Source organism: Phyllobates terribilis, unplaced genomic scaffold, assembly GCF_046119375.1.
Source record: "Phyllobates terribilis strain yellow unplaced genomic scaffold, ASM4611937v1 Scaffold_1__5_contigs__length_1240528914, whole genome shotgun sequence".
Taxonomy (NCBI): Eukaryota; Metazoa; Chordata; class Amphibia; order Anura; family Dendrobatidae; genus Phyllobates; species Phyllobates terribilis.
This window is the reverse complement of record NW_027362761.1, coordinates 523,400,856-523,424,308: the sequence shown is the minus strand read 5'-3', so window position 1 is coordinate 523,424,308 and position 23,453 is coordinate 523,400,856. Positions and strand designations below refer to the sequence as shown.

Sequence of the window (23,453 nt, the reverse complement as noted above, 5' to 3'; positions counted from 1 at the left end):
AAATAACACAGCTCTCCAGTCTAACAAACTTCTTCTTTATTCACATGGACATATACAGCAACATTTCAAGTCTCATGGGTCTTTTTTTAAGGCTTGAAAAAAAAACTCAAGACGGTGAAACATTACTCTGTATGTCCATGTCAATAAAGAAGTTTGCTAGACTGGATTGCTGTGTTCTTCTCTATACCTGTCAAGGTGATGGGATATATTAAGCAGCAAGTGAAGAGTCAATTCTGATTTTATGAGGAGAAAATATAAGCGACTTTGAAAAGGACCGAATTGTGATGCCTAGACAACTGGGTCAAAGACTCCGATGGCTGCTCTCGATAAAAAGTGGATAGTACCTATCAAATGTGCTTCAAAGAGTCTGTAATTCATTTTTGTTATCTAAAATTAAGGACTTTTTTACAGTCAAAAAATGTATACTATATTGATAGATGAAATTGAAGATGTCATTCATTTTTTAATCGCACTGGAATAAGGTTCTATTTTTTACCTGGATTTTCGGCTGGAGGAGTTTTTCTGTTGGATCCTCATACTGCTGGTCTACAGTAACTGATCGGAAACCACAGAAGAGCAACAGTAACACAAATTGTTGAAAAGGGGCTGAGATAGAAAGTTGATGGTAGCGCTAGGTAGGCATTTATCAGAACATACCATCCGATGAATCATGTGGATGGCTGGGTACGTGTGCATCACTTCCCAGTGGAATAGATGACGCCAAAATATGGGTTTAAGACCCATGTGATGCTTTGACAGATATTGCAGTGATCTGTTTCAGATAGATAATTCCCCTGCCACACTGCAAAAAAAAGTTTAGAAATGGTTTAAAGAACATTACAAAGAGTTCAGTACATTGATTTGGCCTCCAAATTCCACAAATCTCAATCTGATCAACCATTTGTGGGACATACTGGAAGAAAAACTAACAAGTCATGTCAGACTAACTTAATTTCCTTCTATGACAGAATCACTGACTGGGTGGATCAGGGAAATGCTGTAGATATAGTACAGTATATCTTGACTTCAGCAAAGCATTTGACAAAGTATCTCACACCATCCTTATTGAAAAAATGACCAAGTATGGAATGGACAAGGCAACTGTTAGGTGCATTCATAACTGGCTTAGTGATCAGACTCAAAGAGTGGTCGTAAATGGCTTCACATCCAGTTAGATGAATGTCTCAAGTGGGGTACCACAGGGCTCTGTCCTGGGACCTGTATTGTTCAACATCTTTATCAATGATTTAGATGAAGGAATTGAGGGTAAACTGACTAAATTTGCTGATGACACAAAGCTAGGAGGGCTAGCTAATACTAGAGAAGAGAGAGAGAGGATTCAAAAAGACCTAAATAAACTGGAGCAATCGGCAGCAACTAACAATGGTTTTTAACAGGGAAAAATGCAAAGTACTACATCTGGGCAATAAAAATGGGAGGAATAGAGCTAAGCAACAGTACATGTGAAAAAGACTTAGGTATACTAATAGATCATAGACTGAACATGAGTCAACAGAGTGATGCAGCAGCAAAAAAGGCAAATACAATTCTGGGATGTATTAACAGAAGCATACAGTCTATATCACGTGAAGTCATTATTGGACTTTACTCCTCTTCAGACCTCATCTGTAATACTGTGTCCAGTTTTGGGCACCACATTTTAAAAAAGACATCGACAAACTGGAGCAAGTTCAGAGAAGAGCGACCAGAATGGTGACCGGCCTGCAAACCATGTCCTATAAGGAACGGTTACAGGATTTGGGAATGTTTAGCTTGCAAAAAAGAAGACTGAGAGGAGACTTAATAGCTGTGTACAAATATCTCAAGGGCTGTCACATTGTAGAAGGATCATCTTTATTCTTATTTGCACAAGGAAAAACTAGAAGCAATGGGATGAAACTGAATGGAAGGAGATACAGATTAGATATTAGAAAAAACTTTTTGACAGGGTGATCAATGAGTGGAACAGGCGGCCACGGGAGGTGGTGAGTTCCCCTTCAATGGAAGTCTTCAAACAGAGGCTGGACAGACATCTGTCTGAGATGATTTAGTGAATCCTGCTTTGAGCAGGGGGTTGGACCAGATGACCCTGGAGGTCCCTTCCAACTCTAACCATCTATGATTCTATGTAAAAGCCCAATCACTGGAGGCCGAACCCAACAACTTACAAAAATGTGACTTTGGTCTCTTTAAACTTATATTCGCTTCTATAGATGATAAACCTGGTGCAGTTTTGCTCGTTGAATCATATAATTAATACCTAAAGTACGTAATCAATGCCAAGTAGGTAGGTAAAAGGCTATAAATACGCTCTCTGATGATGACTGTCAACTGCTTTTTCCATACATGAGGTCATCAATGCGAAACATTATTGTCTCACACAAATTCCTCTCACGCATTCCCTGCCAGCAGTTATCTCTCTGGTAACGCGGACAAAAACATACAGACTGCTCATCCTCAGCTTCTTAATGGCGTGTCTTCCAAGACAGATTACAGACTGGAATATGCTAAATGAATGAATAATTGCTCCATCTACTTTACTGTGATAATCTCTTGTATCATTACTTCCCAGATCTGAACGTATGGTTTATCAGGAGCTATAATGGGATTCCAGGGCCTGGATTTTCCTAATGTATAGGCATAGATTAGTCTTCAAGGACTTGGGTGTAGAGGATGCTTTAAATACATTGGATTTGTTGAACTTGAGTAGTACCAGATTTGTGTGACCTTCATATCGATCAATGATATCCATCAATCTAATACTGAGTATGTTCCAAAGACAATGCCAATATGAGGGTCATAGTCTTCTTCATTTGAAGTGTAAGTACAGCTGAGGAGCAGAGACATTATATGAGATAATCCATTCAAATCCATCTCTGATTTAGAAAATTCATTTTTATAAAAGGAGATTCCTGGTTCAGGACCCTCGGTTATTAGTCTGAGTGCAGAGAGGTAGTAAAGAGTATTTTTTCTGGAGAGCTATGCCGGTTTTTGCAATATATAATCTTCCTGTTAATTTAAAGAATAACTAAAGTTTATTTTTTTTTAAATAATTGTGTCCGGTATGGAAATTTATGAAACTTTGCAAATTACTTTATTATCTTCATTCCTGTAAAAAAATGTAATTAAGTGGCCTCAAAATCCCCTCTTTTCCCCAGGCTATTTGTATACCTTGATATCAGAACATATTAATAAGGAGTACAGATGATGACAGTGATGGGTCAGCTCAGGTGCTGAGCTGACCCTTTCACTGCCATCATCTGTACTCCAAAAGAATACATCCTGATATCGATGCAGCTTAAGGCATTCCAATAGATTGGGAAAAATAAATAATTTGGAAGCCACTTAAATGAAATTTTTTTACATCATTGAGGACAAATGTCCTAATAAAGAGATTTTTTATCAGGACACCTCAACAAAAAGAAGGATTGTGTGAATGAATTAATTTTCAGAACTGTTGTTTCCATTATTTAGGAACCCAAGGTTCTTTATCCAGACAAACCATCATCATATGCTTTAAGTTACTTTATTAAAGTAATTGTCCAGCTACATAACAAGTTGTTTTTATGCATTATAAATGAAAAACTTTCTATATACTTTGATTAATAGATAGATAGATAGGAAGGAAGAAAGAAAATGTGATTATAAATAATTTTCTAAATACCTTTACTTCACAAATCATTGATTTTGTCTTGGGAGATAATCAATATAGCACATTAAAATGGATGCCCTCTTGTTACACTGCCAGAATCATGTCCTAGTATGTTAGGACAAGTCAGGCGCCTGTGAGCATGTGCAGCAGGATGCTCTGCTGCTGTGACCTGCTGATAACCTATACCACATACCGTCAAGCTATCAGCAGGTCACAGCAGCAGATTTTCCTTTTGCACCTGATCTGTCCTAACATTGTACACAGGGTTATATCAGTGTGACATGATAGAGGTCATTTTAATGTACTATAATGATTTCCTCCCTGTACAAAGCAAATATGATGGCTTTTTTTTTTCCTTATTTTTTTCTATTTCCAGAAACCCTTTAAGAAAAGTGCCTCCATTTCAAGATGTCAGTGCTGATCCCAGAGTCCAGTCACCACCACTTGGTTTCAACACAAGAAGAGACCTTCCCCTACTTCCTAGGCTTGTGATGAAAGGACTGGCTGTCAGGCTTATTTTAATACCTAAGTCAGCCCCCTTCTCCGCATCAGCTGCGGAGCTCACTAAACCCTGTCCTGGCACTGCTATCTCTGACATCTCAGGGAACCTTGAAACTAAATTCATAGATTTAATAAATCATTGTTTAAAACGCAATTAAATAAGTTTAGCTAGCTGGACATCCCCTTTTTTGATTAAACAAGATAGTAGATTAATTTTAATCAATGCCCATTATTTCTGCATTGGTGATAAATCTCATCAATATTTTCTACTTATAATAGATGCGTAATCATAAAGTCATTTGAAGAGCGTGTTGGAGTGCCATTGTCTCAAATACAATACTTGTTAATGTCATTGTTTCATGAAGACAGTTATATTCATATGCCCTATTAAGGCAAATTGATGTCATATTTGGGAGTCAAAATATAAAGAAAAAACACCAGCTCATCCTTTGTATTCCGAATAGTAAGGAAACATGAGGCCACACAACTGCCCAGTGTTTGTAGATGCAAGTTCAAGGTAAAAAAAAGTCCAGCTTCCAGATCCAATTGGAGATAAAATCGTGATTTTATTGTGAATCCATTAAGAAGACACAGCAAAAATAAATAAATTAAGGGGAAGACCTCCATGAAACCTACTCGTTTTGAACACCAAATGTTCATAATCCATACCAGGATTAACAATAATCGATTAACAATAAAATCACGATTTTATCTCTAATGGATCTGGAAGCTGGACCTTTTTTTCCTTGAACCTGTAGTTGAGAGTCCACCATCTAAGACACCTCTCTACAAGAGGTTTGTGTATTACATGGATGGCCATTAATCTGGTTGACTTGCTTCGACTCCCATTGACAAAAAAACATGGCTTGTTGGGGGTGTCGGGAATGAGGTCCATAGCAGTCAGCTACCATGTTCTACAAAGGTGTTGTCTCTGATGAGATATTCATTTTTAATATATAGAGAGACATGAACCCTCTTGAACCCCATCTTGCTGCTGTGCTTTGTAAAAATTCTAGGAAGGCTGAAAGGTTATGCCATCAATATCTGAAAGGTGGAGGTTTGAACACTATAATCTCACCTAAAAAGGGATCCGGTGATGTTGCAGTCGTAGATGTCTGGCTGTAGCCATATATAAGAGAGAGGAATGAGTAGAGTTGGTCAACCACATTCAAGTCTAATCAATTTAAGGAAACAGCCTGTAGGAAACTAGCAGAAGAGTTTTGAGCTATGGATTACATCTTCATCCCAGGAGTCCTCATCATTAGAGATGAGAGAACCCGAACTAAAAAGTTTGGGGTTGATACCGGACAGTTAGTGTCCATGCTAAACACCGAACACGAACTTCTCCTGGAAGTCCGTTGCAATGTTTGGAGTTCTGTGGGAAGTCCTGGAGGAGAAACAATTTCCAGCTGAAAAGTTTGGGTCCCGATTGTTTTCAATTGGGTTCGGGTTCTGGTTCAAGTTTAGGTACAGTTCTGGTACCCGAAACAAACTTTGGAATAAAGTTCTGGTCGGGTACCAGAACCCGAACTTCCAGGGGTCCTCTCATCCCTACTCATCATTATTACCCTTGTGGGCACCAAACAGCATGAGATGAAAAGTAATATGGTTAGTAGTGTTGCAGCCAACTTTTTGGAGTCATTTGTTAATAATATTATCAGTGCCATTATATGAGTTTATCTTATTTTAGCTTCCTAAAGTTAATGGTGTCTAGTTTGCCCATAAAAAGATTTTTTCTCTTTTATTTGCTCTCCAAGTAAAAGCTTGCCTTCGAACCACAGTTCAAAAGGAAAAATAATTCTTGGCCAATATCTTGTTCAGTTTTAACAGCATTAGACACTAAAAATGCCTATAGCTTGTACAGATCTTAATGTTTTAGACATATTATTAGATCTGAAGTTCTTTATAGAGCTTTCATATTTTCTCTACCAGATGCCGTACTTATCGACGGCTGGATCCATTGCTGTTAATAATTGATAAATATAGGCAAATGCTGTCTAGTAATTTTATATAGAAAGTTGGGAGTCTCATCTGCTGTCTTAAATGTTATGTTTTTAATTTAACTACTTCAGGACCATCCATTGACTTTAAACTTTAAACTTCTGGGCGGTCCTGCTCCTACTCTGCGCTGACGTCACTGCATAGTAGAGCAGCTACACGCCATCAAAGACAGTCCCCATAGAGAAGACAGACGGTTTATTACTGTCTGTGCTTTAATTGCTGTATATACAGCACTAAACAAGCATTGTATATGCAGTAATAAGGAGCGCTGGCAGCATTTTCCTCCTCTATACACAGCAGTCATGTGATTGCTGTGCATAAAGAGGGAGCAGGAGCTGCCGGGTGATAGGAGACCTCAAAGGAGCCATTTCCCTTGTAACTGGGTCTAATATAGCAGTCCAAAATATACCAATATACCAAAATATTAAAACAAATGCCACTGTCAAACCAAATTGCTGTTACAAGACCCGTCCCTGTTAAAAAAAAAGTGTCTAATAAATATAAATATTTGTTACAGAATCAGGAACAAATTTTTAAATGTATCTTAGTAATGGTTTTTGGTATAAAAAAATGGGAAAAACGGTTACTTGTTTCCTTTATATTTCCACCAATATCGTCTGACATTAGCAAAAAAAAGAAAAGAGAGATAGACTATGGCGGTGATATAAAAATGAAGCCCAGTGTATCACGAAAAATAGATACAAAATATGACTTAAACATCTGAACCAGAAAACATTTTACAGCTTTTTAAACTGCGTGTATGAAAAAAACCCCGAATGTGTCAGGAACTGGAATAAATGAACTAGTTTACAAAAGTCGCAACTTTTATTAGAATTTTTAACTCACAAGCGGATTCATGTATGTCTTTTGGATTTCACCGGCTCCCTGAATTTGATGCTGGCTCACAATCTGAGCCCACATCTTTGCCAGCAGATGATGGCTGAATTATTCAGCCATCATCTGCCTCTAACAGCCGCAAATAGAGCAAACCTCCGCCCGCAGCTGTTAACTTGTTAAATGCTGCTGTCAATCTCGGACAACTGAGTTTAATGCGTATCGGCAAATGGACACGTCATTCAGTGCACCCATCGACACCTATGACATGATTGTGGGGCGCCGATGAGTTGCTATGAGAGCTGGAGTCTCTGAAGACCTCCGTGCTTGTCATGAAGGTACGCCTGTGAAAGCTAGCCTGCAGCCGGCATTCATAAGAGGCTGTGATTTTTGCGATACATAGCAGTGCTTATGCACTTCTATGTACACACGTGGTCAAAATTGTTGGTACCCCTCGTTTAATGAAAGAAAAACCCACAATGGTCACAGAAATAACTTGAATCTGACAAAAGTAATAATAAATTAAAAATCTATGAAAATGAACAAATGAAAGTCAGACGTCGCTTTTCAACCCTGCTTCCACAGAATTAAAAAAATAATTAAACTCATGAAATAGGCCTGGACAGAAATGATGGTACCCCTGAAAATAATGTGACAAAAGGAACATGTTAAATCAAGTTGTGTCCACTAATTAGCATCACAGGTGTCTACAATCTTGTGATCAGTCAGTGGGCCTGTTTATAAGGCTACAGATACTCACTGTGCTGTTTGGTGACATGGTGTGTACCACACTCAACATTGACCAGAGGAAGCAAAGGAAAGAGTTGTCTCAGGAGATTAGAAAGAAAATTATAGATAAGCATGTTAAAGGTAAAGGTTATAAGACCATCTCCAAGCAGCTTGATGTTCCTGTGACTACAGTTGCACATATTATTCAGAAATTTAAGATCCATGGGACTGTAGCCAACCTCCCTGGACGTGGCCGTAGGAGGAAAATTGATGACAAATCAAAGAGACGGATAATATGAATGTTAACAAAAGAGCCCAGGATAACTTCTAAAGAGATTAAAGGTGAACTTCAAGCTCAAGGAACATCAGTGTCAGATCGCACCATCCGTTGTTGTTTGATCCAAAGTGGACTTCATGGGAGACGACCTAGGAGAACACCATTGTTGAAAAAAAATCATAAAAAGCCAGACTGGAATTTCCCAAACTACATGTGAACAAGCCACAAAGCTTCTGGGAGAATGTCCTATGGACAGATGAGACAAAAATTGAAGTTTTTGGCAAAGCACATCAGCTCTATGTTCACAGATGGTAAAATGAAGCATATGAAGAAAAGAACACTGTCCCTACTGTGAAACATGGAGGAGGCTCTGTTATGTTCTGGGGCTGTTTGCTGCATCTGGCACAGGTTGTCTTGAATCTGTGCAGGGTACAATGAAATCTCAAGACTATCAAGGGATTCTGGAGAGAAATGTGCTGCCCAGTGTCAGAAAGCTTGGTCTCAGTCGCAGGTCATGGGTCTTGCAACAAGATAATGACCCAAAACACACAGCTAAAAACACCCAAGAATGGCTAAGAGGAAAACATTGGACTATTCTGAAGTGGCTTCTATGAGCCCTGACCTAAATCCTATTGAGCATCTTTGGAAAGAGCTGAAACATGCCGTCTGGAAAAGGCAACCTTCAAACACGAGACAACTGGAGCAGATTGCTCATGAGGAGTGGGCCAAATACCTGTCGAGAGGTGCAGAAGTCTCATTGACAGTTACAGGAATCGTTTGATTGCAGTGATTGCCTCAAAAGGTTGTTCAACAAAATATTAAGTCAAGAAGAATCATCATTTCTGTCCAGGCCTATTTCATGAGTTTCATTTTTTTTTAAATTCTGTGGAAGCAGAAAAGCAATGTCTGACTTTCATTTGTTCATTTTCATCGATTTTTAATTCATTATTACTTTTGTCAGATTCAAGTTATTTCTGTGACCATTGTGGGTTTTTCTTTCATTAAACGAGGGGTACCAACAATTTTGACCACGTGTGTATATCACAAGTGATCAAATGATCACAGGGTCAAGTCCCCCAAGGAAAATAACAAATTCTGTAGAAGGTGAAAAAAAAAAGTTTAAAAATATGAAAAAAAAAAAAAAATAAAAGTTCAAATCATCTCCCCTTTTGCTCCATTAACAATAAAACAAATAAAAAAAATACACATATTTGTAATCACTGCATTCATAAAAGTCTGATCTATTAAAATATAAAATTAATTAATCCGATTTGCAAACGGCATAATGACAAAATAAATCAAAAACACCAAAATTATGGGGTTTTTTTTGGCCACAGCAACTTTGCAATAAAGAGCGAACAAAACATTGTATCTACTCCAACATGTTATCAGCAAGAACATCAGCTCAGGGTGCAAGAAATAAGCCCTCACACAGCCCCATATTCCAAAAATTGTAAACTTTATGGGTCTCGGAAAATGGCAACACAAGCCAATATTTTTTTTTTTTTACAGATTTACGATTTTTCTTCACCACTTAAAAAAAATACTATACATGTTTGGTATCAGCATAATTGCACTGACTTGGAGAATGATATTGCCAAGTCAGTTTTGCCGTATAGTGAACATAGTAAATTGTGAAATTGCACTTTTTTTCAATTTCGACAGACTTGGAATTTTTTCTCCTGCTTTGCAGTGTATCACATGATAAAATGAATGGTATCATTTAAAATTACAACTCGTCCCGCAAAAAAACAAGTGCTCGTGCGGCTATATTAATGGAAGAATAAAAAAGTTATGGCTCTTGGAAGAAGGGGAGGAAAAAAGTGGTAATTGTCCGTGGCCGGAAGCGGTTTAAGTAAGAATGCCACCCTTTCAATAAATCAGTTGGGCACAAATGATAACAAAGTTGTGCACTTCTCCTTCATCCATAACCCTGATGCAACGATTTTGATCCCGCTCCAGGACCAGCCTGGGGGCCAGAAGGAGTACACAGTATTTTTTTACACAAAGATTTGTATTCACCAAGTTTCCTTTAGGTCATTGGGAGTTTTGATTTTTCCATTTCATCTTCGCCGCATCTACAAGCCGTATGCAAATCAGGATAATCAAATAACCATTGGAAAATTTGATAGTGCTGAGAGAATGGGAAGATGGGATAGTTGAAAAAAAAATGAAAAAGCTGTAGCAGAAATTACATAATGAAAGTTAAAAATAACAAGAGTGCTGTAACGGTGATACCTTTAATGGATAACTGAGAGTAAATGCTCAGAAAACTTCAGAGCTCTCCTCTCCCTTAATGGCAGGAGTTCTGTCATTGTTTTACAATAACTTAAGCTATTAATAGGAAAGTGCTCTTCTGCCAGCCAACATACTTGGATATTAAACAAATGGATCAATAAATGATAAGAGGAAATGTGGAAACGGAGAAATGAAAATGACATTGAATATACTAATGCAGAGGTAGATGTATAAACATCTCGAGGATACGGCATTAAGAACATTTTGTTTCGGTAGACATTAGGTAAGTGTGAGCTGTGCTGCCAGGATCAAAGTTAAAGCAAATGATCAACTTTGACCATCATTTTACAATTTACTGAGTATTTTATTCCAGAGCTGCATTTATAATTCAGCTTGTTTCAGAGCTGAAATCTTCCAGTAAAAAAACCAACGGCTCAGTGACTAAACAGAACTTACTTGATAGTTTACATTTTACAACTTGTAATTAGATATGGGCGAACTCGGACTTACAAGTTCGCCATTCGTACTGGACAGTCACTGTCTGGTGCTAAACGCTGAACACGGACTTTCCCTTGAGAGAGAGAACATTTTCTGGCTCAAAAGTCGGGTACCCATTGTTTTCAATGGTGTTCAGGCTCTAGTTACCCGAACTCCCACTGGTCTCTCTATGCTTATTAGTGCCCGGTGCTAAACACCGAACATGGACATCTCCTGTAAGTCCGTTGCAATGATCGGAGTTCCGGGAGGGGAGAGAGAGAATTTTCTAGCTCAAGAGTTCAGGTCCCCAATGTTTTCAATGGGGATCAGGCTCTGGTTCAAGTTCGAGTACAGTTCTGGTACCCAAACCTAACTTTGGAATAAAATTTGGATCAGGTATCCGAACCCAAACTTCCTCCGGTCCGCTCATCCCTACTTGTAATCTTAAAATTGTAATCCAGGATTTTTTTTTTTTAATTCTCACATACAAAGAACCAGATAAAGTAACATAGTAACTTAGAATTACCTGGTATGTGCCCAGTCGCACCAGCACCGCCTTTCCAGAGGTCCTCCCGGTCCTTGTTAATTGTCCTGCAGTGATGACAATAACATTTGACCACTGCAGCCAATCACTGGCATCATCTATGATGGTAGTAAGGTCAGCATGTGATGGCTGAAATCTGAGATTGGCTGCAGGCGTCCTGCATAGGTAGAGTGCATGTCATTAATGCTTGTGCTGGAACTGCTAGAGATTTACCGGTTGAGTGTAAGGGATTTTTAGTTCTTATTTTTTGTTCTTATTTTTTATTATTTGTCATTTTAGATTTCTTCCAACTTTGTAGCATTTTTTTGAATTCATGGACAATCCTTTTATTGCTAATAAGGAAATGTGACGCCTATTGTAGTACAGGGGCGGACACAGACTGTAGTGGGCCCCTGTGCAAGAAATTTTTGGGGCCCCCCCCCTGCCCTTCATAAGGCAACAAAGTTATGTAAACATAACCCCCCCATGTGCAGCCCTCATCCCCCCCATATGCAGCTCTCATCCCATGTGCAGCTCACCCCCCCGTGCATCTCTCATCCCCCCCGTGCATCTCTCATCCCCCCCTGCATCTCTCATCCCCCCCCGTGCATCTCTCATCCCCCCCGTGCATCTCTCACCCCCCCCGTGCATCTCTCATCCCCCCCGTGCATCTCTCATCCCCCCCGTGCATCTCTCATCCCCCCCATGTGCATCTCTCATCCCTCCCATGTGCATCTCTCATCCCTCCCATGTGCATCTCTCATCCCTCCCATGTGCATCTCTCATCCCCCCCTGCATCTCTTGCCCCCCCCGTGCATCTCTCATCCCCCCGTGCATCTCTCATCCCCCCCGTGCATCTCTCATCCCCCCCGTGCATCTCTCATCCCCCCCGTGCATCTCTCATCCCTCCCATGTGCATCTCTCACCCCCCCGTGCATCTCTCACCCCCCCGTGCATCTCTCATCCCCCCGTGCATCTCTCATCCCCCCCATGTGCATCTCTCATCCCTCCCATGTGCATCTCACATCCCTCCCATGTGCATCTCTCACCCCCCCGTGCATCTCTCATCCCCCCCGTGCATCTCTCATCCCCCCCTGCATCTCTTGCCCCCCCCGTGCATCTCTCATCCCCCCGTGCATCTCTCATCCCCCCCGTGCATCTCTCATCCCCCCCGTGCATCTCTCATCCCCCCCGTGCATCTCTCATCCCTCCCATGTGCATCTCTCACCCCCCCGTGCATCTCTCACCCCCCCGTGCATCTCTCATCCCCCCGTGCATCTCTCATCCCCCCCATGTGCATCTCTCATCCCTCCCATGTGCATCTCACATCCCTCCCATGTGCATCTCTCACCCCCCCGTGCATCTCTCATCCCCCCCGTGCATCTCTCATCCCCCCCATGTGCATCTCTCATCCCCCCATGTGCATCTCTCATCCCCCCCATGTGCATCTCTCACCCCCCCATGTGCATCTCTCACCCCCCCATGTGCATCTCTCATCCCCCCCATGTGCATCTCTCATCCCCCCCCATGTGCATCTCTGATTCCCCCCACTCCTGATTAATTAATTGTATTTAAAAAAAATAAAACTTGTTATACTTACCCCCATGCGATCCCTGCAGAATCCTGGCGCTCGTCCACGTCGCTGCCACCAGGTTCTCCTGACGTTCGGCCATGTGACGGCGCCACATACATAGCCATCAGCTTTTGTTTTGGCCAAAAGATTTTTAAAGCCGCCACCACGATAAGGTAGACTCTTCTGGCCGGGCCCTACTCTAAGCTATTAAAATTTTCTTAAAATATCCAATACTCTTTTTAGATATATTTTTATTTAGTTTTCTTTAAGGGAATGTGTCATATACATTTTTTTTTTAAATGACCAATAATACCACATACAGGGAATACCGCCACACCATGACCAGACCACATATTACCACAACATAGTGGCCGAATAATACCACACAGAAGGGAGAAAAACTGCCACACCATGACCAGACCACATATTACCACCACATTACTAATATTACCACCACATTACTAATATTACCATAAGTGTCATTATACACGGGAGCTCTATACATGGTATGTATAATGTAAGTGTCCAGGTAATCTAGTGATCACCAGTGACATTATACACAGGAGCTCTGTATATAGTGTCAGTGTACAGGTAATACAGTGATCACCAGTGACATTATACACAGGAGCTCTGTATATAGTGTACAGGTAATACAGTGATCACCAGTGACATTATACACAGGAGCCCGGTACATAGTATATAGTGTAAGTGTACATGTAATACACTGACTCACTGGTGACTAGTGTTGAGCCACCCCCGTAGTGTTCGAGTTCGGTTCGGTTCGTCGAACACCCGTGTGTTCGCCGAACTGTTCGTCGAACTGTTCGTCGAACACCTTCGAACACCGTTAAAACCAATGGCAGGCAAACAAAAACACATAGAAACACATAGAAAACACCTTCAAAGGTGTCCAAAAGCTGACAAACTGCTCAGAAGACACAACTAACACATGGAAAAGTGACAAGTACATATAGTCATGCGAAAAGAAAAGAGGTGGAGGAGTAAAAGGAGGGGGAGACACAGATATAGGCATGTCATGCCCTTCTAAAATCCAAAAAGTGAGAAGCCGAGACGGCCAGTCCGCTCCTGCCCGTGCCACCTCCGTGTCGCCGGGTTTGTGCCAGAGCCGCGGTGAACCCTGACGGCCAGCCCCCCTCTCCCAATACTGGTGCCTGTCCGCTGGTGGGTCGAGAGAGCCCCCCTGTGGTGGAGGCAGCTCTAAGCTTTTTAATTTAAATTGTCCCTCTAATTTGAATGAATACACTTTAAATCCATTTACAAGGATCTATTGGAGGGCAAGTCTCATGCCAGCAGCCGCGTAATTCCAGCTCCAGTAGCGTCCACTAAAGCTGCTGCAGTTAAAAAGCTTTTATAAGGATCGAGCTCGGCTGTCCACCGCAAGGCATCCTAGTGCCAGTCCCAGCCCCTATGCCTTGGGGTGCCTCCTGATGCTCTTCACTAAGTATCCCGTGGTCCCGAAGCATTTCCTTTGAAAAAATTAAGTGTCCAAACTACAGGTGGTGTAGCTTGCTTAACAGCCGGGATAATCCGCTGACTAGCAGACACTGCTACTAGGCACAAAGTATTTCCTGGGCTAGATGCAGTTAAAAATTTGTAAGTAGATACTCTCGTTGGATGCTGAGAAAGCATTCCATAGAGTCTCCTGGCACGCCATATATGATTCTCTTAAAAAGCTTGGGGTAGGGGTCTAGGGGACCCTTTTATAGCCAAAATCACGGCCCTGTATCACAATACGTCACCTAGGCTGAAGATAAATGGAACTGTAGCACCGAGGGCTCGGTTGCTACAGACGTATTGCACCTCACCCAGAGGTGTGATATCTCACTCTCAGATAAGGATGGAGTGTGGATCAGGACCCGACACCTGCATGCATTACACCACATTGCCGTGGGGCAGGGCGACCAATATGCCCCTGAGATGGGCACGACAGTCCCTGTCCCTGGCTGGAGTGGGGGGAGGGAACACTGAGGAAGGGGAACCCTGCAGTGCAGGAGCAGGGAGGAAGCAGTTCCTGGGTGCATTGAGAAGGGAGTATAAAAGGTGGGCACCATCTTAGTTCAGTGCAGAGAAGTCTGAGCAGAAGTAGCAGGGAGCAGGGGCTCTGCATGAGCTCTGCTCCGGAGGCGGGCCTAGTAACAGAGGCCCAGGCCTGCAAGAGGGAGAAGGAAGGAAGAGGAGCGGAGAAGGCTCCAGGAACGAGGAATGAAGGGATCCCAGGGGTGCGGACGGGCGAGTCGCCACCGCACGCCCGAATCCACCTGCGTGGAGGGGTCAGGCCAAAGGGGGAGACCGGTCCCCGAACTAGTGGAGGCAGGAAACGACCCTCAGCTAGAAACCGGAGGCTCTGACATTTTATGTGGCGCAGCCCCTTGCTCCACCCGCTAGGAAGGCACCACATAGGGTCAGGGAAACTGGCGCCAAGTTTACCAAGAGGAGGCCCGAGGCAGCCGGACAGAAGTGTTGGTAAGAAAGGCCAGACAAAGGACACACAAAGGGGGTCCTGTGAAGCGCTCCAAAGTTATCTGGGAGTTGTCTGAGCCCCTCACCTGGTGAGCACAGTACGACGTGGGCAGCCGTTACCTGCAGACGTGGTCTGGATAATAAGAACTGTGAGTAAAGGCCCTGAACTGCATCACTGACTCCGTGTCGTTACTGCTGCTGCCCTGCACCATCACCCCCATCCTCCGCATACACTGCCCTGAGGCTATACTCCTCCCGTGGGGAGTTATGCTACGCTCTGCTGCACCCACAACACCAGCCTTAGCGGTCTGCCCTGTAGCGGCGGTTCACTCTGACCGCAATCCACGGGTGGCGTAGTCGGACATTTAAACATCAAAACCACATAAATAGTTCCGCCACTGGTTTGACCGCCCTGAGCCACGGAACCGGATCGCCGCCACGAAGACTACAACCACCGGCATCCACCAAAAAGGGTCCGGCTCCGGGTGTCCCAAGGCCCAGGGGGTGCGTCAGAACATTTTCATCACCTTTCACAATCACCAATGGGACAAGGCAGGGATGTCCTCTGTCCCCTCTCTTATACATCCTAGTGACGGAGCACCTGCTCTCATCAATTCGCCATAACCCCAATATTAGGTGGATTGAGGTGGGAGGCACCGAGTACAAGTGCTCTCTATTTGCTGATGATGTCCTAGTATATATCACTCAATCACATATATCCATCCCTGCTGTTATGGCTGAAATAGATCACTTTGTTACATGGTAAAATTTTAAAATCAATGCAGCGAAGTCTGAGGCCCTCGATGTCTCCCTCCCTAAATCCATATAGGATTCCATCCAGTCCAACTTTCCCTTTGCCTGGCCCTCACAGGGTATCAAATACTTAGGAATTCCTATTCATAGAGACCTCTCCCATCTATGTTATCTTAATTTTGGGCCCTTTATTGAACAATTCCATACAGACCACGGTTGGCAAGTTAGAACTGTAAGAATCACTACGTGAACCACTGGTGTTTTGTGGAAAAGCACATGTACACCGCGTTCCAAATTATTATGCAAAAAGTGTTTAGGAGTGATAAGGGAAGAATTTGTTTGTTTGTCAGTTAAACTCATTGATGGTGATGTGTGTCAGGGCTCTTTATATCACTGTAAGCAATTGCAGACACCTGTGCTAATTAGTTTGGCAGGTGTGTCCAATGAAAGGCAAGACTACTTAAGAAGGCTCTCTCACATTATTAAGCAGCCTACATTTTCTGCCAAAATGGGAAAGAAAAAGGATGTGTCGGCTGCTGAGAAGCAACAAATTGTGGAGTGTTTAGGTCAAGGCATGACTACAATCAACATTGTGCGATGATCAGGATGAAGTGTCTTGGCAATCAAGAAGTATGTAGCTGATTCACAGTACACACGTGTGCGTGCTGATAAGGGCAAATTGAGGACTCTTTCCTACAGGCAATTACGTCAGGTTGAAACAGCAGCGGCAAAAAAGCCTTGTCATAGCAGCAGACAAGTTTTTGAAGCTGCTTGTGCCTCCAACGTCCCCCGAACAACAAGATGCAGGGTCCTTCAGAGGTTTGCAGCTGTGCATATGCCATCCTGTCGACCTCCTCTATCCACTTCACACAAGCAGAAACGGCTCCAGTGGGCCAAACATTACATGAAGACTGATTTCAAAACTGTTTTGTTCACGGATGAGTGCCGTGCAGCGCTCGATGGTCCAGATGAATAGAGTGGAGGATGGCTGGTTGATGGACACCCCACGCAAACACGGCTACAGCGCCAACAAGGAGGAGGTGGAGTAATGTTTTGGGCTGGAATCATGGGGAGAGAGATTGTCGGCCCCTTTAGGATCCCTGAAGGTGCTAAAGATGAACTCCATAATGTATGTGGATTTTCTCAAACAGCACTTCCTGCCATGGTTCAAGAAGAAGAACCGTGTATTTCACAGCAAGATCATTTTTCTGCATGATAATGCACCATCTCATGCTGCACATAAAACATCTGCATCTCTGGCTGATATGGGCATAAAAGGGGACAAACTTATGGTGTGACCCCCATGCTCCCCTGACCTCTACCCCATTCAGAACCTTTGGAGCATCATTAAAAGGAGTGTCTATGATGGCGGGAGGCAGTTCACATCTAAGCAACAGCTCTGGGAGGGTATTCTGTCCTCATGCAAAACAATTGAAGCAGAAACCATCCAAAACCTGACAAATTCAATGGACGAGAGAGTTCAGAAGCTCCTTTCGAACAAGGGGTCCTATGTGAAAATGTAACATCACCTAGAATAAAGTTTTGAGTTGAAAACTGTTTGATTTCAGTTTCTAACAACCTACTAATGCTTATAATTTCAAAAATGACCATTTTTTTGGTCTTTATTAAAATGAAAAGGTTGATCGAAAAGTTTGGGGGATCTAAGAGTGTGGCAACCCAGTAGTCATGATTACTTCGAATTCTGACAATATGAGGGTCATGCTGCAGGTAGTGCAGCAAGAAGACACTTATGTGTCTTGCGCATCTCGGAGCCCCAAAATTATTTTCCGGGCTAGATGCAGCTAAAAATTATTTTTAATTTTAAATCTGGTGAAGCTTATTATAGATGGCCTAATAGGATCAGTGCTGCACACTGCTACAAAGCCCAAATTATTTTCCAGTCAAGATACAGATAAACATGATTAGTAATTTGAAAGCTTAAAACGGTTGGTAGGGTGATTTTAACCAATCATCAAGCTTTTACTCTCCCCAGGCTGACACAGGGGTAGAAAAGTCGTTTCGGATCCATGATTTGTTCATCTTTATGAACGTGAGTCTGTCTACATTATCAGTGGAGAGCCGCGTGCGCTTATCTGTCAGCACACCACCAGCAGCGCTGAACACACGTTCAGACAGAACGCTGGCTGCGGGGCATGACAAGATCTCCAAGGCGTAAGTGGCTAGCTCCGGCCATTTATCCAGATTGGAAGCCCAAAAAGAGCAAGGGTCCAGTGACACAGTCGTGGCTTCAATGTTTACTTGGAGATACTCCTGTACCATCGTCTCTAGGCGTTGACTATGTGTCAGACTTCTTGTCTCCTGTGGCCTTGCAAAGGATGGGCTAAAAAAGTGGTGAAATGATTCCGCAAAATTGATGTTACCAGCAGATACTGTGGTTCTGTTACGGTTTGAGTGCTGAACACTTGACGGTCCCACGGTTGGCAAGTTGGAACTGTGAGATTCACTACGTGCACCACTGGTATTTTGTGGAAAAGCACATGTAAGATTCTGCAACAGTCTCTGCTGATACTCCTGCATGCGTGCATCCCTTTCTATGGCAGGAATAATTTCTGCAAATTTACTTTTGTACCGGGGATCTAACAGTGTGGCAACCCAGTAGTCAGGATTATTTCTAATTCTCACAATTCGAGGGTCATGTTGCAGGTAGTGCAGCAAGAAGGCACTCATGTGTGTTGCGCATCCAGGAGCACCAAGTCCCTGTTGTGTTGGTGGCGAGGTAGCAATCATGCTTCCTTCCTCTGTCCTCTCCCCCCAACCTCGCACAACAGAAATGTGATCAAGGTCTCCCTCATCTGATGAGTCTTCCATCAGTTCGTCCTCCACTTCTTCCTGGGCTCCTGCACCTTCCTCACTAGTTTGGCTGCTACCATGCGCCCTGGTAAAATCATCTCCCCCACCCTCACATGCCTGCCGCCTTGGTGCTGCCGACCGTCTGGACCTTGCAGATGTTAGCCCTTCCGCATACAACTCCTCCTCCTCTACTTCCTCCACCTCCTCTTGTGCCACCACCTGACTCCGAATTCTGTTTAACATGTGCTCCAGCATGTAAATCACCGGAATAGTCATGCTGATAATGGCATCGTCAGCACTAAACATCTTCGTCGCCATTTCAAAACTGTGCAGAAGGGTGCATAGGTCCCTGATCTGAGACCACTCCTCCAGCGTGATTTGCCCCACCTCTGAATCTCGTTGGCCCAGGCTATACGTCAGAACGTATTGCACCAGGGCTTGTCGGTGCTGCCACAGTCGCTGCAACATGTGCAGAGTTGAATTCCACCGGGTAGGCACATCGCATTTTAGCCGGTGAAGTGGCAGGCCCAACGACTTCTGTAGAGATGTAAGTCGCTGAGCTGCGGGATGCGAACGGCGGAAGTGAGCACACAGCGACCGTGCCCTCTGCAGAAGGCCATCTAGTCTGGGATAGTGGGCTAAAAATTGCTGGACAACCAGGTTCAACACGTGAGCCATACAAGGCACGTGTGTGACATTGCCCCGGTGAAGGGCCGCACCCAGGTTTGCAGCATTGTCGCACACGGCCTTCCCTGGTTTCAGGTCCAGTGGAGACAACCATTCATGAAATTGGTTCTCCAGAGCTGACCACAACTCCTCAGCTGTGTGACTCACATTTCCCAGACATTTCAATGTAAAAACCGCCTGATGACGTTGAGCCCTACTGCCAGCATAGTAAGGAGGTGTGCAGGATCCCTTCTGCGCAGTTAGAAAGCTTGTGGCATGACCAGACAGGCTTTGGATGCAGGTGGAAGACCGAGAGGAGGTTGAGGAGGCAGAAGCAGTGGAGGAAAAATGACATAAAGAGGATTGACGCACAACTCGTGGGGACGGCAAGACTTGGACAGCAGCCCCTTGTCCTGCTGTCACCATAGTTACCCAGTGCCCAGTCAGCGACATGTAAAGCCCCTGTCCATGCCTACTCGTCCAAGTGTCTGTGGTGAAATGCACCCTGTCACACACAGAGTTTCTCAAAGAAGCGGTGATGTTGTGTGCGACATGCTGGTGGAGCGCAGGCACACCTTTCTTTGAGAAGTAGTGCCGACTGGGCATCTGGTACAGGGGCACTGCGACGGACATAAGGTCTCGAAAATCCTCTGTGTCCACCAGGCGGAAAGGCAGCATTTCTGTAGCCAAGAGCTTGCAGATGGTGAAATTCAACCTCTTAGCTTTCTCATGGCTAGGAGGAAATGGTCTTTTACTTGTCCACATCTGAGGGACCGAGGGCTGGCTATTGTGCTTAGACGGGGTTGATAAGGGTGTCCCCGGCAAACTGCCGGTCTGTGAGGAAGATGCAGGCGGACATGTTAGGTTGCCTTGATCCAAAGGTGGTGCTATCGATGTCGGACAGCGCTCAAGACCAGCTGGTGTTACCACCTCCAAAGAAAATGATGACCTGCCAATCACGCTGGCTGTTGCGGGTAAAGAGGTGGCAGGTCTGCGCCCCAAAACAGGTGTGACTGCTGTCCCCCCAGTCACAGAGGATGAAGAGGCCGCGGATGCACAAGATATGGCAGACGGTGGTTGGCCCGGCCGGCTAGACCGCATTGTAGCACACTGAGCTTCCCACTGCAACTTATGCTTCATGTCCATGTGCCGGTTCATGCATGAAGTACTCAAACTATGTATTTTTTGGCCTCTACTTAGCTTTTGCTGACAAATGTTACAGATAACACGAGTTGGGTCATCTTTATCGATCTGAAAAAATGCCCAGGCTATGCAAGGCTTAGCACCCATGCGACCTGAAGAGCCACCACGACTTGTGGTGAGAGGCAGAGTTGTGTTTGAGGATGCAGTTGTTGACGTGCTTCCAGTACTACGTCTCTGTCCAGGAAGGCGCAACCTGACCTCGTCGTCACTAGCATCTTCCTCCACCTCCTCTGCTGACCTCATCTCTTGGCTGACTGTGGGTTGACAGTAAGTGGGATCTCCGACCTCATCATCATCACCCTGTGCGTTATCACACCCGTCGTCCTCAGAGCCAACCTGTTCCTGCCCTGACAAAAAACTAAAGTTGTCGCTCCAATCAGGTATTTGAGTCTTATCATCGTCTTCCTCATTGTCTCCACCAACAGGAGTTACAGTTTGGGAATGAGGATCTACATTATGGTCAGAACCTTCTGCGTCTGGTCCTGGATCCGACTCATAAAGATTCTGGGCATCAGTGCAGATCATTTCCTCGTCTGGATTCACAGAAGCGCTGGAGTCGACCTCTGATTCCCAGGCTATAGTATGAGTAAACAGCTCTGCAGACTCAACCATCTGTTCTACCTCATACTCAGACGGGCAGCTGGAGATTTGGGAGCTGTGAGGAAGCAAGTGCGATTTGGGTGACACCTTTGAGGACTGGAGTGTTTGTGATGTTGAAGTTGATGTGGAGGAGAGCCCACTTAAAGGAGCACTTGATATCCGTTGAAGCACCTGCTGTTTTTGTGCCTCATCTGGAATTTGTAGCGATTGGTGTGGCCGTAAGAAAGGGATCTTATCACATTGTCCGCTAAAAGAAGTAGACATTTTAGTTTGGCTGGAAGATGGTCTTTCTTCTGCACCTACCCCACGGACACAACCTTTTTTCCCCTTCCCAACACGCCTATTCCCCTTTCCACCAGCAGCAGGCCTTTTTCCACTCATTTTGGTGGTTAACTAATTCACAACTCTGGAGTTGTTTGCACAAAAAAACAATGGATGGTAACCGAGCAGAGCTGAGTGGCCAAACTGTGGTATTAGGCCAAAACTATTGGCTGGGTTAGATGCAGAAAAAAATTATTTTTAATTTGCAACCTGATGGAGGTCAGTATAGATGGACTAATAGACCAAGTCCCACACACCGCTAGAAGCCCAAATATTTTTTCAGAGCTAGATGCAGAAAAAAATTATTTTTAATTTGCAACCTGATGGAGGTCAGTATAGATGGACTAATAGACCAAGTCCCACACACTGCTAGAAGCCCAAATATTTTTTCAGAGCTAGATGCAGAAAAAAATTATTTTTAATTTGCAACCTGATGGAGGTCAGTATAGATGGACTAATAGACCAAGTCCCACACACCGCTAGAAGCCCAAATATTTTTTCAGAGCTAGATGCAGAAAAAAATTATATTCAATTTGCAACCTGCTGGAGGTCAGTATAGAAGGACTAATAGAACAAGTCCCACACACTGCTAGAAGCCCAAATATTTTTTCAGAGCTAAATGAAGAAAAAAATTATTTTTAATTTGCAACCTGATGGAGGTCAGTATAGATGGACTAATAGACCAAGTCCCACACACTGCTAGAAGCCCAAATATTTTTTCAGAGCTAGATGCAGAAAAAAATTATATTCAGTTTGCAACCTGATGGAGGTCAGTATAGATGGACTAATAGAATGATGCTATGCCCAAAATATTTTACTTCACTAGGTGCAGTAAAAAAATTGGTATTCTATACACAGGTGGTATATCTTGCAACACAGATAGGCTACTCCACTGACTAACACACTCTGCAATAGGCCAAAAAGGATTAGCTTTGCTAGATTCAGCCAAATGCTGTGAAAAAAACTTGCACAGCACTGGCACAGACCTGCCTGGCAAAAACTGATAGGAACTGATGTAACCTAGTCCTGAAAAGGACTCCAATTACAATTAGTCTTTACTCCCACAATCTATCTATTTAAGAGCACAGACATGCCTGATAAAAGTCGTAGGAAATGCTGTAACCTAGTCCTTAAAAGGACTGCAATCACAACTATTCCCTACTCCCAAGCTATCTGTATATTTGTGCGAAAATTGGCTTGAAATTAACAAGGTATAGCGCACACAGCAACAGCGGTGCCGTCTAACACGCAGCTGCAGCAGTGAGAAAATGGTGGCGACGGGGAAAATGGCTTGGTCTTATAGGGCAAGGACATGTGACATACACTGCCAATCACACATGCCCTTGCTTGTGTGAAAAAAAGCACTTCGCTCCGTGTGTGCGCTGCTGATAGGCTGACAGATTGCACCTCCCCACTGCAAATGCGGGAAAGAGAAAAAAAAATGGAGATCTTCATTGTTCCTGCAGAGATCCATCCCCTGCCCCTCCCCCCGCCCCGCTGTACACTCAAACTGCGTATTAACATTAATTTTCATCATTACTGAGAAAAAATCCAGTTATGATTTTGGTGCACGAACAGTTATCGAACATAACCTCGAACAGCCGAATTTTTCTCAAATTGTTCGTGTTCGCCGACCGGCTCGAACACCGCCCAAAACAGCTCGAATTTGAGATTGGCGAACAGTTCGAGTAGAACAACGCTCATCTCTACTGGTGACGTCTCTAGGTGAAGTCCTTCAGCTACGCTTTTCTCCTTCATTCAGCACAGACCGCCATCACGTCTTCCAGCCAGGACTTGTCTTGCATAAAATAAC

At 43.7% G+C, this 23,453-nt stretch overlaps 1 protein-coding gene across 2 annotated transcripts in view; it reads left to right on the top strand.

The window, feature by feature from the left end:
• HCN1 (hyperpolarization activated cyclic nucleotide gated potassium channel 1) overlaps nt 1-23,453 on the top strand; it is a 526,503-nt gene that overhangs the window by 28,903 nt on the left and 474,147 nt on the right. The window lies entirely within an intron of this gene.